The sequence below is a fragment of the Podarcis cretensis genome (assembly GCF_951804945.1).
Source record: "Podarcis cretensis genome assembly, chromosome: 7".
Taxonomy (NCBI): Eukaryota; Metazoa; Chordata; class Lepidosauria; order Squamata; family Lacertidae; genus Podarcis; species Podarcis cretensis.
This window is the reverse complement of record NC_137176.1, coordinates 55,011,902-55,025,798: the sequence shown is the minus strand read 5'-3', so window position 1 is coordinate 55,025,798 and position 13,897 is coordinate 55,011,902. Positions and strand designations below refer to the sequence as shown.

The following is a 13,897-nucleotide window of genomic DNA, read 5'->3' as shown; positions in this document are numbered from 1 at the left end:
CTCCACATGGACATCATTGTTTTTCCAGTGGAATTTTCTGAAATTAACCCTCAAGTACAGCTGAAGGCAGTTTATTCAAGCTTGCGAAAGTGAAAGCTCGTCTGTATTTTGGAATTGTTAAATTTTGCAAATAGGGTGCCCAAGTGTCAAAATGACTAGGTAGAAAATAATCATACCATGGACAAAATTGCCTTATTGTGGCCAAATTATTCTGTCGCTCAATTAGGTGCTGTCTAATTTAATTATTTACTTTACTTAAAGCCCAGTGTTAATAACTGTTGTGATGATAAACCAGAAAAGTAAAACATTTGGTTGACAATTTTAGTCCAAGCACTCTCATGACAATCTTGCAATACTAAGGGTACTAGACCAGTGGGGTTTAAATTTAGGCAAAGCCTATAATTAAATGTCCTACACCAAACCTGTAATTCAACTGAGGGGAGACTAGCCTCTAAGCGCAATGAACCATTTGGAACACAGGATGGAACAGAAAAAAATTGCCTTAGGAAATTAGGTTGAACAGCTTTTGTAGATCCAAGGTGAGGGCCTGTCCAAATCTGATCCCATGCAATAACTGTGCTAGGGGATTAGCTTTAAACAGTGCTGATGCAATACGATTGCCACCTTTTGTATGTAAAAAGCCTGTCAGAATTTTGGCGCTTTGAGATGCTTTTTCCTTTGCATATTTCTGATGTGCTCCCCACGACCCTGCTGACTGAAAAACAGGGCAAAGGTATTTAAAGACTTTAACTTGTTCGATCAACAAATTATTCACATACCACCTATGGGTCCTATAATTTCTTGAAAATTTAGTTTTCTTTAGTTTGACTTCTTGCAATTCACAGCCAGGTGTTCTCTTTGGCAGTATCCTGAGAAAGCCCTCATCAACCTTTTTAGGCGCACTTTTGTTTGTTATAGTAGTACCATTTATTTAATTATCTAATTATTTATTTCATTTCTATATCGCTTTATATTTTAAGAAAAATCTCAAAAGCAGTTTAAAACACATTAAAACATCAATAAGACAATCTGAAGAAAGTCAAATATAGACTATACAGTCAAAGCAACATAATTAACTAAAAAAACAAAACAAACTAAATTAACCAAGAAGATTTCAAAATAAAACATTACAAAGGAGGTAAACTACAGAATACACACTCCACAAAGTAAGAACAAAAAACAAAACGTAAACATTTTTTGGAAAAAACCACTGCTAAGTGAGGTCAAATATAAAATGCACATTTAAAACAGCATAACTAACTAACAAAAGAATAAAACATTATCATAAGCATGACACAGCTCTTTGGCAGGCACTAAAAGATGGGGCAAAATAATCCAATAGTTAGGGTTTGTCGTCAGACAGTGTCCCTCTGGTCTCACCAGGCACCACTTTAGTAGAGCTGGTGAGTCTGGGCCCCACCCCCTAGGCCAGGTGGAAAGGGCCTTGCAGGGAGCGGCCTTCACGACTCACAGCAATACCTGAGCTCAGTGGATCACCCAGGGTGGTTATTTACGCTTCTGATTTGCTTTATCCATTATTGAGAATAGTGTATTTGGTTCTCTGTGCTTCCTCATTTTTGCTCTGTTTTTACAAGAAGATGAATAACCAGCAAGAAACTGAGGCTGAGAGCAAATTTTGGGGCATTCCAAGGCAAGTTACAGATATGTTTAGAAAGATATGCCATGGTGAGGAGCCAGAGCCAGAGCAGCCGGCTGAGATGTTATCACTGGAGAGTATTTCTGACCCCCCTTCTCCCAGAACCCGGCGTTTGTTGAGAGTGCAAGAGCAAAGGACTCAGAGACAATTAGCCGCTGGTGGCCACTGTAAGGAAAAGTGCTGTTGGTAGGAAGGGAGTGGAGAGGATCTCAGTTGGAGCAATGCCATTGTCTCTTGCTGTGATGATTGAATAAACTCATTAGTAAGAACTCTTCTTGTTTTTCTCTGCTTCTTGCTGCCACCGGGGGAGGGGGAGCAGATAAAATCCCCCAAAGCCTGACAATAGATATAGATGTAGACGTAGACGTAGACGTAGACGTAGACGTAGACGTAGATGTAGATGATGTAGATGTAGATGTAGATGTAGATGTAGATGTAGATGTAGATGTAGATGTAGATGTAGATGTAGATGTAGATAGATATGATCATCATCATATTGTAAACCGCCTGATGAATTTCACTTTTTAATGAGTCTGGGACTGAATTGCAGGCACTGCATGACAGAGTAAAATGGACCAACATGTATGTATGCGATTATTCCTCTGACTTAACTGGTGAACGCATGCTGGACTTGGATCCTTCACCTCCACCTGACAGTATTGAACATGTGCCGGATGCCAGAGACCCTTTGATATCAGAGCATGTCAACCTGGAATTTCTGGGGCTCCAAAGCAAGCAATACATGCTGCATAATTAAATGCAGCATGGTGCCAATGGAAGAGCTTTTACTGGAGCAGCACTAGGATTCAATATTGTAAACAGAACATGTTATTAAGGTTTGTGTATTACATCATGTTCCTATCTCATACACATCTTATAGTGGGAGAAGCCACCAGCAAATGGAGGTAACACACTTGTCACAATACCTACCTTTACCTCTTAGTCAATAGCTGGTGTTCTGTGACCCAATATGTTGTTATGTGACATGGCTGCTATTGTGGGTGTGACTTCATAATCTTAAATTACAAATGGGCACAACCTCTTAGCAGTCTTTTTCACAATGCTTGGTTTCTTCATACAAATGGCACACTCATCACAGTCTCTTTAAAGCACCACAGAAAGGGACCTTTCTCCATAGGGGTGGAAATTAGCCTACAAAAAAGTGCACCAGGACTTCTGCTGCATCCACAGAGAGGTGACTGAAGCAAAGGCGATTTAGACTTACCAGGAATGTAAGTGTAGGGGACGCAGGTGGCGCTGTGGGTTAAAGCCTCAGCGCCTAGGGCTTGCCGATCGAAAGGTCGGCGGTTCGACTCCCTGCGGCGGGGTGCGCTCCCGCTGCTCGGTCCCAGCGCCTGCCAACCTAGCAGTTCGAAAGCACCTCCGGGTGCAAGTAGATAAATAGGGACCGCTTACCAGCGGGAAGGTAAACGGCGTTTCCGTGTGCGGCTCTGGCTCTGGCCAGAGCAGAGATGTCACGCTGGCCACGTGACCCGGAAGTGTCTCCGGACAGCGCTGGCCCCTGGCCTCTTAAGTGAGATGGGCGCACAACCCCAGAGTCTGTCAAGACTGGCCCGTACGGGCAGGGGTACCTTTACCTTTACCTTTTAGGAATGTAAGTAGAAAAAATTGTTCATAGAATCATAAAGTGTAGAACTGGAAGGGATTCCAAGGGTCATCTAGTCAACCCTCTTCAATGCAGGAATCTCATCAAAGTCTCTCATTTAGTTTGAAACCATAGTAGACCCTGCTTCATTTGCAAATGTCCTGTTGTTGTTGTTGTTTAGTCATTTAGTCATGTCCGACTCTTCACGACCCCATGGACCAGAGCATGCCAGGCACTCCTGTCTTCCATTGCCTCCCGCAGTTTGTTCAAATTCATGCTGGTAGCTTTGAGAACACTGTCCAACCATCTTGTCTTCTGTCTTCCCCTTCTCCTTGTGCCCTCCATCTTTCCCTCCCTTTTCCAGGGAATCTTCTCTTCTCATGAGGTGGCCAAAGTATTGGAGCCTCAGCTTCACAATCTGTCCTTCCAGTGAGCACTCAGGGCTGATTTCCGTAAGAATGGAGAGGTTTGATCTTCTTGCAGTCCATGGGACTCTCAAGAGTCTCCTCCAGCACCATAATTCAAAAGCATCAATTCTTCGGCAATCAGCCTTCTTTATGGTCCAGCTCTCACTTCCATACATCACTACTGGGAAAACCATAGCTATACGGACCTTTGTTGGCAAGGTGATGTCTCTGCTTTTAAAGATGTCCTAGGAGTTGTATTATTTGTTACTTCTTGTGCAGGAGTCATCAGAGAGAGAGAGAGAGAGAGATGCTCTTTGTGTGTGTGTGTGTGTGTGTGTGTGTGTGTGTGTAAAAACTAGTTGTATGAACATCTTAGCCTGTTTCCACATTATCAACTTAAAGCACAGCTGGGATGTTAATTTCTTTTAGGGTTGATTTGAAGCTGGGATAGATATGGGTGGTAGCTAATGTCAAGTGTACACTACTGTCCAAGCCAACAGGGGGAAAGCATTGCATGCAGACTCAGATATATGTGAGATAAAAACATGTTGTTTTAGCTGAAACAGTGCCCCTCTGGAATTCACCATTCCTCAAATACCAGTGATGAGGGCTCCCCTATTCCTAGCAAGGGTGGGTGGAAAGGATCTTTTTAAATAATAATAATAATAATAATAATAATAATAATAATAGTAATAATAATAATTTTTTAAATAAATTTTCCATTAAGAACATCCAATTAATAACAAATCAAATGAAATCATAATCCAATTCAAAAACAAAACAAAACAAAAAACTAAATTACAATCTGAATTATTTATTATTACCGTATTTTTCACTCTATAGGACGCACTTTTTCCCCTCCAAAAATTAGGGGGAAATGTGTGTGCGTCCTATGGAACGAATGCAGGCTCCTTGGCTTCAGCGATAGCAACACGAAGGCTCCGAAGTGCAGAGGGAGCCTTCTCGCTCTCCACGCTTCAGGGATAACTGCCTGAAGCCTTCGGAGCGCAGCGCGAGTTCCCACTTCGGTCCGCAGGCTTCAGGTTCCTTTCGCTGAAGGCAGGAGAGCAAGACTCTCCCGGCTTCAGCAGAAAGGGAGAGCTGAGCAGCGACCCTTAAGCCAAGGGGGAGGAGAAATGGAAGGGGTTCCGTTTTTCATGCAGCTTCGCTGAAGGGGTGCTGAGCAGAGAGGGTGAGAATTTTTTTTCCGTGTTCTCCCCCTCTAAAACAAGGTGCATCTAATGGAACGAAAAATATGGTAGATTTCACATGGACTTCCCATATTCTGGACCTCTGAAGAACTAATCTCACATAATGATATGATGGCTGAGTATTGTGGCATGATCTCCAATAACCCAGAACCATGGTTCGCCAGAAGCAGCTTAGTCCTGCTGGCCACATGACCCGGAAGCTGTACGCCAGCTCCCTTTGCCAATAAAGCTAGATGAGTGCCGCAACCTCAGAGTCAGCCATGACTGGACCTAATGGTCAGGGGTCCCTTTACCTTTACCTATGTTTCCAACACAGCATGTCGACCTGTGTCTTTTGGCCCATGATCACAGATTGCAGGAATACCTTATCTGGCCTCATAACAGCTATGGGATTACTTTCTACATTCTTCCTCAGGGATCTAAAAAATGGGGCCAACTGGATAAAGTGACATCTGATTTTTGTGCTGTAACTGCATATAATTGCTTCTGACTTTAATGCCAGAATAGGACAAGGTGTAGGAAACTGGGTCTCCAACTTGATGATTTCTTCAGGTACAAAGATACCAGAAAATAGGGCCCCACCCGAACACATGGCCAATCAAGCACTCCCACACAAAGCTTTTATGCTCCCATGTGACACTGCAATCAAACCCACGTGACACCCTTGCTGGAGTGTTCATGGCCCTCCACTGGCATTCCCCACACATCATCTTCCTCTGCATGCACACAGCAGCCACAGCAAGGAACTATGACACCACCAAAGGGTTATTTAAATAAGGAAGGAAGGAAGTACAGAGCCCAAAAATGCCCAGTAGCACAGAGTGCTCTGTTTGGGGGGTGAATTTGTCCACTGGGTGAATTAATGCAGCATATAATCTCCACCCACTTACATGTGCATGAAAAGATGGATTTATGTTCGTGTAGGCAGGATTCAACCAGCATGGGCTCATCTGTGCCATGTGTGTATCTGTCTCTCTGTGCATCAGGAAGGCACTGTGGCCTGTATTTTTATCATAATGCAAACTTGAATGTCATTCTGTTGTACTACAGACTTGACTTGTGGAACGCATGTCTAAAAAGGTGGCCACCTCAGCACTTCCACGAAATTCTACTTGAAAAGCATTGGCAGAGAAGTAATTCTCCAGTTTTCACCTTTCTTTTGATTTTGTATTTCTTCTTTTATTCTTTCAGCCCATCATCCCTATGTTTACACAAAACGTTTGTGAAACATACAGGAACATTCGAAAGTCAAGTGAGCAAATTATCTTATATTCCTTGGTTGATCAAGAGATCTGATATCAGGCAATAAACAGATTAATAATATACAAGGATGTTGTTGTTGTTGTTTTAAAAAAATCTATTTCGTACCTACTAGTAGTTTATTCAATGTATACTTATCTGAAAAAGTTGTGCTGTCTCTTAAAAAATATGCACTCAAATTATTTAACCTCATGTCTGGGATGGATTGATTGGGACTGCTAAAAACTCAGAATGCCAACTAATTTCAAATTTGATATGGGATCGCTTTCTTACAGACTCTTTTCCCTTTCATACATAGGGTTGACATGATGGTTATATGAGAAAACAAGACTTCTATACCTTCCCATATATGGAGGACTTCCAGTGAAACTGAGGACATATATTGGAGAACCCATCCCATATGATTCAAATATAACAGCTGCAGAGCTGGCTGAAAAAGTAAGTTAACTCTACACAAGGAAGTAAAAAAGCAGAATATTGTTTTCCTGTTGGTTTCTCTCTTTCAGTTGTATAAATTGAATTCTGACTACTGACTTACTCATTCTATACGACCAGAGATCGGGTTCATTATATAGACTTTTGTGCATTATGTTCATCACTCAGCTTTCCCTCTCTGTAAATTGTTGAGACCATGAAAAACCTATGCATTTTATGTAGTGCTGCACAAAGATCTGCTTATGCAATAGGACTTCTTCTGCTTACCATATGCCCCAGAATTTCCCCATAGGGTTCTTCCAAGCCCCCTCCCCGGTGGGGGACCCAGTAAGCACTGTACGCTCTTAAGCCTCAATAAAACTATTACTGAAGAACTTCTGATGTTTGTGTGACTTATTGCAACTCTGCACGTGAATGCGAATCCATGCTACTCTGCTATTTTCACCCGTGCCCTGCTGTGCTGTTTTCAGGCATGGAACCAGGGGGCGGCTGTTTTTTGTCACTAGCCCTGTCAGCCCTTGCCATTCTAAGAGAACGAGGGAGGTATTCATAGTGAGTTCATGCACCTCTTTTTCTGGAAAAATAGCACTGAGCATAGTGAAATATAACTCAATAGCATTTCTGCAGTTTTCCTCACATAGCTGGAGGTAACAACCATGCAGGAAAACTAGTACCAAGCAGCCCACTTATGTTTGGTTGTATCTCTGCCATTCTCATACAGTGCTCTTGGGGGAAAAAAAATAAAGACAGGGGGCTGGATTCACTGACAGATGAGCAGTTTCCTAGTGGGGGTTCCTCACCCTGGCTGCTCTGGCCCAACCCTCCATGTTGAAGAAGCCGCTTTTGAGGGTTGAGAGACAAGGATTCTCGTGCAACACATCTCATTATACATAGACATTTGCATGAAAGAAGTTACATATTGTGCTTCTATAGCTGGAATAAATGGGTTGCCTCTGGTTCTGATCCCTTTAGCTTTTTCTTCACAGATATTAATAACTGTGAGCACCTATTTAGCAATACATTCCTATAACACAATGTATTCCTTTGTTCTTCTTTCAACAGGCAAAGACTGCAATTGAAAATCTTAGGGATAAATACCAAAAAAGGCCAGGAAATATGTTAAGAGCTCTTTCAGAACAATTTGATAAGCATTACAAAGCTAACTAGTCCATATAAAAGAGTTGCAGTGTTTCTGACGAGATGTCTGTTATAGGAAGCATTAATAATTATGTTATTAAAGCTAAGCTGATATACACAGAATTGTGCTGGATTGTTTATTAATTATCTGGAAGGGACCCTAGCTCAGTAACCCAGCACCTGCTGTGTGTTCAGAAGGTCCTAGGTTTTCAAAGACATACGAGTGCTTTCTTGCCCAATCCTGCGATACACCCAGAATTCCCCTTTTATAATGGGAAGGTAAGTGCTTAACTGAAACATGAAATGATATTACAAGTGAAAGAGTAATGTCTATAATTCACATCTCTTTTATGTTTATAGAGATAAGCTTTCACTTGGTTTGAACCTGTGGGCTGCAGACCTCTGCAGTACACAGAGTTATCCCAAGGGGTCAACAAAGCAGCTGTGGCTGGCAGGTCCTGGTCAAGGGCCCAGGAACTCAGAGGCCTGTTTGTCTAGCACCCATTAGCTGGCTTTCTCCCAATAGGATGTCTGTGGAGGAAGGCATGAGGCCCATCTGCTCTCGAAAAGGAGTGATTCAGCTTCAAGCGGGTTGGCATAGATGACCCTTGTGGTTCACCCCAACTCTATTATTCTATGATTCCTATGAGGCATCCCAAAACAAATCTATATGAATGTTTACTACCTATCATTTTCTGTAGGACTTTATCAGTCTCTCACATCACTTCAGCTCATTGAAGTTTGCTGGCATCTGTTTATGCACAGCTATCTTAAGGTCTTGCGCAGCATTTCAATTGGGCTGAGATCTGGACTTTGACTTGGCCATTGATTCTGTTCTTTTCCAGCCATTCTGTGATAGATTTCCTGGTATGCTTGGGATCCTTGTCCTGTTAACAGCATGACCTAATTTTGGCCAAGCTATAGCTGTCAGCAAATTGCCTCACATTTGACTCTAGAATACTTTGGTCTCAATGACTACAAGGTTCCCAGCTCCTGTGCCTACAAAACAAGCCCAAATCACCACCCCAAGCTGCTTGTGCTGATATGCTGTTTGGTTTTCGTCAAAGGTGGTGCTGTGCATTAAGGCAAGACATCTCCACTTTGGTCTCGTCTGTCCAAAGGACATTGTTCCAGAAGTCTTGTGGTTTTTTCAGATGCAACTTTGCAAACCTAAGCCGTGCTGCCATGTATTGAATAATAGAATTATTCAGAAGGTGTTGAATAATCAGGATCAGGTGCACAACCTTGGGGTCATTTTGAACTCGCATCTGTCCATAGATGCACAGGTTAATTCTGTGTTGATTCTGGTAGCTAGACTGGTGATAAGGAGCGGCCGCTGGCACCATATAACACCCAGCCTGGAAGATCTATATTGGCTTCCTGTACATTTCTAAGCACAATTCAAAGTGTTGGTGTTGGTTTTGACCTTTAAAGGCCAAAACGGCGTCAGTCCGGTATACCTGAAGGAGCATCTCCACCCCCATCATTCTGCCAGGACACTGAGGTCTAGCGCCGAGGGCCTTCTGGCGGTTCCCTCACTGCAAGAAGTGATGTTACAAGGAACCAGGCAGGCTACCTTCTTAGCTGGGAGTGGCTCCCGCCCTGTGGAACACCCTCTCATCAGATGTCAAGTAGATAAACAACTGCACAACTTTCTGAAGACATCTGAATGCAACCCTGTATCAGGATGCTTTTAATCAATGATGTGTTGCTGTGTTTTTATTATGTTCTCAGCCACCGAGAGTTGCTGGAGCAACCAGGATTACACTTACACACACCGACACACACCGACACACACCTTTATCCTTTAGCTCCTGAAAGACTCAAGTTTCCATCCTAGCTGATTTCTTTCTGCCATAGCCTCAATTATGAATACCAGAGTAGACTGATCAGGATTTAAGAATTTGTTAGGCATTTGTTCCTGAAGATGATGTGAACAAAGGCCCAAACTTTTGATCTGAAAATCATTGGGTGTGTTAGGGAATGTTATTACAGAGAAGAGAAGTAGATAGTCTTTATGATGCCTGACAGTGTTCACCCGTTCCGTCTGGCCATCGGTCTGTGGGTGGTAGGCTGATGAGAGGCAGACCTCTGTCCGAAGGGTCTGGTGCAATGCTCGCCAGAACCGGGATGTGAACTGAACACCCCAGTTGGAGACCACACGCTCAGGTAGGCCACGCAGGCGGAAGACATGCTGAAGGTACAGCTGAGTGGTTTCCTTAGCTGTGGGTACGGATGGGCAGGGGGCACAGTACACCATCTTAGTGAAATGGTCAGAGAAAACTAGAAGGCAGGTACAGCCATGAGACGGGGGTAAGTCCACTACAAAGTCCACTACAAAGTAAGTGAAAAAATAATAAAATAACTTACTAACCTGATTGAATTGGAAGAAGAAACGGTTAGCGTGGTGGACAAAAATTTTCATGTGAAATCTAGATAGGCTAAAGCAAAAACAAGCAAACAAACTGCTGAGTGACTGTTTGTTGTTTTTTAATTCAAAGAGAATTCAGGACAGAGTAATACAGATTCACTACCAGAGTAAATAACAAATATTTGACAGATACACTGAAATATAACAAAATCCCTTATTGTTGGGTATATCCTCAAGCACAATCTTTTACATGTAAAGGAAGAAAACAAAGGTGGCGGGATCCCACTGAAGCAGACTAATTCTGGAGAAAATATGGGAAAGAATTAGCAGGAGAAAGGGCATTTGGTATGGAAGCAGAACAGGAAGAAGAACCAACAGAGGTTAAGACAAGAGACAAAGAGACAAGAGACAAATAAAGAACAAGATGAATGCAAATGGACTTAATAATAAACTGGAAGAAACAAGATTGAACATGTGGTTAAAAAGTTAAATTTGGATGTGATTTGCTTTCAAGAAACACACATTGTGAAGAACCATAAAAGAATTTTGATTAATAAAAGATTGGGAAAGGACTTTGTAGCCTTTGATGCAACAAAGAAGAGAGGCATGGTAATGTATATAAAACCTGAACTGGATCCAAAGAAGAACAAAGAAGAATATTGATAACTCTAATAACATCAGAAGGAGAAAAAACATTGCCAATACAGTAGGTGTGTATGCACCAAATCAGAAAAAACTGGCCTTGAAGAAATTCTATTGGAAAATATGAGTTGAAATATCATATTGATGGGAGATATGAATAGTGTAGCTTCCCTGGAATGGGATACAATTATAAGAAAAAGTGATACCAAATACCTGGGGGGGGGGGGGGAGATTCGTCCCTGACACCAATACTGTCAGGCATCATAAAGACTATCTACTTCTCTTCTCTGTAATAACATTCCCTAACACACCCAATGATTTTCAGATCAAAAGTTTGGGCCTTTGTTCACATCATCATGGCAGCGCGGCTTAGGTTTGACCACCTTTGACGAAAACCAAACAGCATATCAGCACAAGCAGCTTGGGGTGGTGATTTGGGCTTGTTTTGTAGGCACAGAAGCTGGGAACCTTGTAGTCATTGAGTCAACCATGAATTCCTCTGTAGACCAAAGTATTCTAGAGTCAAATGTGAGGCAATTTGCTGACAGCTATAGCTTGGCCAAAATTAGGTCATGCTGTTAACAGGACAAGTATCCCAAGCATACCAGGAAATCTATCAAAGAATGGCTGGAAAAGAACAGAATCAATGACCTAGTCAAAGTCCAGACCTCAGCCCAATTGAAATGCTGCACAAGACCTTAAGATAGCTGTGCATAAATAGATGCCAGCAAACTTCAATGAGCTGAAGTGATGTGAGAGACTGATAAAGTCCTACAGAAAATGATAGCTTCTTATTGTTGCTAAATGTGGTTCTACAAGCTATTTAATAATAAGATCTACTTAGTTTTTCACACATGGCTTTTCCATATTGTCTTTATTTCTGTTAATAAATGGCACGGTGTAATGTGTCATTTGTTGTTGTTCATCTGAGGGTGTGTGTGTGTGTGTAATCACATTTTTAAATGTGGAATTGTTCCCACTGTAGTAAACATTCATATAGATTTGTTTTGGGATGCCTCATAGGAATCATAGAATAATAGAGTTGGGGTGAACCACAAGGGTCATCTATGCCAACCCGCTTGAAGCTGAATCACTCCTTTTCGAGAGCAGATGGGCCTCATGCCTTCCTCCACAGACATCCTATTGGGAGAAAGCCAGCTAATGGGTGCTAGACAAACAGGCCTCTGAGTTCCTGGGCCCTTGACCAGGACCTGCCAGCCACAGCTGCTTTGTTGACCCCTTGGGATAACTCTGTGTACTGCAGAGGTCTGCAGCCCACAGGTTCAAACCAAGTGAAAGCTTATCTCTATAAACATAAAAGAGATGTGAATTATAGACATTACTCTTTCACTTGTAATATCATTTCATGTTTCAGTTAAGCACTTACCTTCCCATTATAAAAGGGGAATTCTGGGTGTATCGCAGGATTGGGCAAGAAAGCACTCGTATGTCTTTGAAAACCTAGGACCTTCTGAACACACAGCAGGTGCTGGGTTACTGAGCTAGGGTCCCTTCCAGATAATTAATAAACAATCCAGCACAATTCTGTGTATATCAGCTTAGCTTTAATAACATAATTATTAATGCTTCCTATAACAGACATCTCGTCAGAAACACTGCAACTCTTTTATATGGACTAGTTAGCTTTGTAATGCTTATCAAATTGTTCTGAAAGAGCTCTTAACATATTTCCTGGCCCTTTTGGTATTTATCCCTAAGATTTTTAATTGCAGACTTTGCCTGTTGAAAGAAGAACAAAGGAATACATTATGTTATAGGAATGTATTGCTAAATAGGTGCTCATAGTTATTAATATCTGTGAAGAAAAAGCTAAAGGGATCAGAACCAGAGGCAACCCATTTATTCCAGCTATAGAAGCACAATATGTAACTTCTTTCATGCAAATGTCTATGTATAATGAGATGTGTTGCACGAGAATCCTTGTCTCTCAACCCTCAAAAGCGGCTTCTTCAACATGGAGGGTTGGGCCAGAGCAGCCAGGGTGAGGAACCCCCACTAGGAAACTGCTCATCTGTCAGTGAATCCAGCCCCCTGTCTTTATTTTTTTTCCCCCAAGAGCACTGTATGAGAATGGCAGAGATACAACCAAACATAAGTGGGCTGCTTGGTACTAGTTTTCCTGCATGGTTGTTACCTCCAGCTATGTGAGGAAAACTGCAGAAATGCTATTGAGTTATATTTCACTATGCTCAGTGCTATTTTTCCAGAAAAAGAGGTGCATGAACTCACTATGAATACCTCCCTCGTTCTCTTAGAATGGCAAGGGCTGACAGGGCTAGTGACAAAAAACAGCCGCCCCCTGGTTCCATGCCTGAAAACAGCACAGCAGGGCACGGGTGAAAATAGCAGAGTAGCATGGATTCGCATTCACGTGCAGAGTTGCAATAAGTCACACAAACATCAGAAGTTCTTCAGTAATAGTTTTATTGAGGCTTAAGAGCGTACAGTGCTTACTGGGTCCCCCACCGGGGAGGGGGCTTGGAAGAACCCTATGGGGAAATTCTGGGGCATATGGTAGGCAGAAGAAGTCCTATTGCATAAGCGGATCTTTGTGCAGCACTACATAAAATGCATAGGTTTTTCATGGTCTCAACAATTTACAGAGAGGGAAAGCTGAGTGATGAACATAATGCACAAAAGTCTATATAATGAACCCGATCTCTGGTCGTATAGAATGAGTAAGTCAGTAGTCAGAATTCAATTTATACAACTGAAAGAGAGAAACCAACAGGAAAAGAAAATCCTGCTTTTTTACTTCCAGGTGTAGAGTTTGCTTACTTTTTCAGCCAGCTCTGCAGCTGTTATATTTGAATCATATGGGATGGGTTCTCCAATATATGTCCTCAGTTTCACTGGAAGTCCTCCATATATGATCAGGTATAGAAGTCTTGTTTTCTCATATAACCATCATGTCAACCCTATGTATGAAAGGGAAAAGAGTCTGTAAGAAAGCGATCCCATATCAAATTTGAAATTAGTTGGCATTCTGAGTTTTTAGCAGTCCCAATCAATCCATCCCAGACATGAGGTTAAATAATTTGAGTGCATATTTTTTAAGAGACAGCACAACTTTTTCAGATAAGTATACATTGAATAAATTACTAGTAGGTACGAAATAGATTTTTTTTAAAAAAAAATCATTGTATATTA

The 13,897-nt window shown here is 41.9% G+C and overlaps 1 protein-coding gene and 1 pseudogene across 3 annotated transcripts in view; one reads left to right on the top strand and one right to left on the bottom strand.

Annotated features, from left to right (window-relative positions):
* The window catches only part of LOC307219868 (DGAT1/2-independent enzyme synthesizing storage lipids-like), a 142,966-nt gene that overhangs the window by 26,295 nt on the left and 102,774 nt on the right, over positions 1-13,897 (top strand). The window contains exon 2 of one of the 2 annotated variants that reach the window (XM_079983392.1): positions 2,853-2,889. The gene's annotated coding sequence lies outside the window, so the exon portion shown is untranslated. Of the gene's footprint in view, positions 1-2,753; positions 2,890-13,897 lie in introns of those variants that run through there. The other variant, XM_079983389.1, reaches the window with a different exon arrangement.
* Positions 1-13,897, bottom strand: part of LOC307219877 (DGAT1/2-independent enzyme synthesizing storage lipids-like) — a 40,122-nt pseudogene that overhangs the window by 15,764 nt on the left and 10,461 nt on the right. The window contains exon 6 of the transcript XR_013844032.1: positions 13,526-13,665. The product of XR_013844032.1 is annotated as a DGAT1/2-independent enzyme synthesizing storage lipids-like (transcript). The remainder of the gene's footprint in view (positions 1-13,525; positions 13,666-13,897) is intronic.